The sequence below is a fragment of the Arvicanthis niloticus genome, chromosome 6 (assembly GCF_011762505.2).
Source record: "Arvicanthis niloticus isolate mArvNil1 chromosome 6, mArvNil1.pat.X, whole genome shotgun sequence".
Taxonomy (NCBI): Eukaryota; Metazoa; Chordata; class Mammalia; order Rodentia; family Muridae; genus Arvicanthis; species Arvicanthis niloticus.
In genome coordinates this window covers 88,948,416-88,949,555 of record NC_047663.1, presented here as the reverse complement: position 1 = coordinate 88,949,555, position 1,140 = coordinate 88,948,416, and positions in this window count along the sequence as shown.

Below are 1,140 nucleotides of genomic sequence, written 5' to 3'. Positions count from 1 at the left end.
GCAGTGAGCCTTGGATTGTCCAAAGAACCTCTGTGGAAGAAGCAATGAGGTCAGAGTCTACCACCCATTCTCCCTTATCCTATGGAAAAAGCTTATGGTCCTTCCCCTTCCCCCCTTCCCCTTCCCCTTCTTCCCTTCCCCTTCCCCTTCTTCCCCTTCTTCCCCTTCCCCTTCCCCTTCCTTTTCTCTTTCTCTCTTGTTCCCTCTTTTAGCTTTCATAGCTCAGGCTGGTCAAACTCATGTAGGCAAAACTGATCTTTAGTTTCTTATCCTCCCGCTTCTATCGCTTGAGTGCTAGAACTATACATGTGCACCAACACATCTAGTTCACGTAGTGTCAGGGATCAGACTGGAGCCTCTGTGTATCCTAGATGAACATTCCATCACTAACTCTGCTACATCCTTAGTCACCAAATTTTAATGTTTTTTTTTTTATAGTAGGTCTATATTGTAGTTTCGATTTAAAATGTCCCTCATAGGCACACATGTTTGAACACTTGTTTACCAGCTAGTGCTATTGTGGAATCTTTAGGAAGTGGAGACTTATTAGAGGAAGTGGGTCAATGTGGGTGGGCCTTGAGGTTTTATACTCATCATTGCTTCCTTTGCCACCAAGATGTGAGAAGTTGGGGAGTCCCAGTAGCACATTCTTGCCACCATGGAGACACCTGTCACCATGTCTTTCTCTCCATGATGGAAGGTGTTTCCTCAAACTGTAAGCCAAAGCAAGCCCTCCCTTCCCCTTTCCCTCCCGTCTCTATCTGTCCCTCACTCCTTTGAGTCTCTTTTTGTCAGATATTTACTCACAGTAAGGATAGATGTAACTCACACAGTGCCTCATATGCCCAGGCTACAAACATCAAATTTATGATCCTCCTGCGTCCATATCCCAATTGCTGGGATCATAGGCACTAGCCATGCCTAGTCCAATGAGGTCTTTATTAACAGAAGCCAGATTACAGATCTCCCTTCCAAGAGCCCTTCAGCAACTTTTCTCCTTTCCTCAGAGTAAACTCAAACCTTTTTTATCATGACATTAGGCATTATGAGAAGCCCATGGCACCTTCCTATCTGAAACAATCTGTTCTCTCTCTCTCTCTCTCTCTCTCTCTCTCTCTCTCTCTCTCTCTCTCTCTCTCT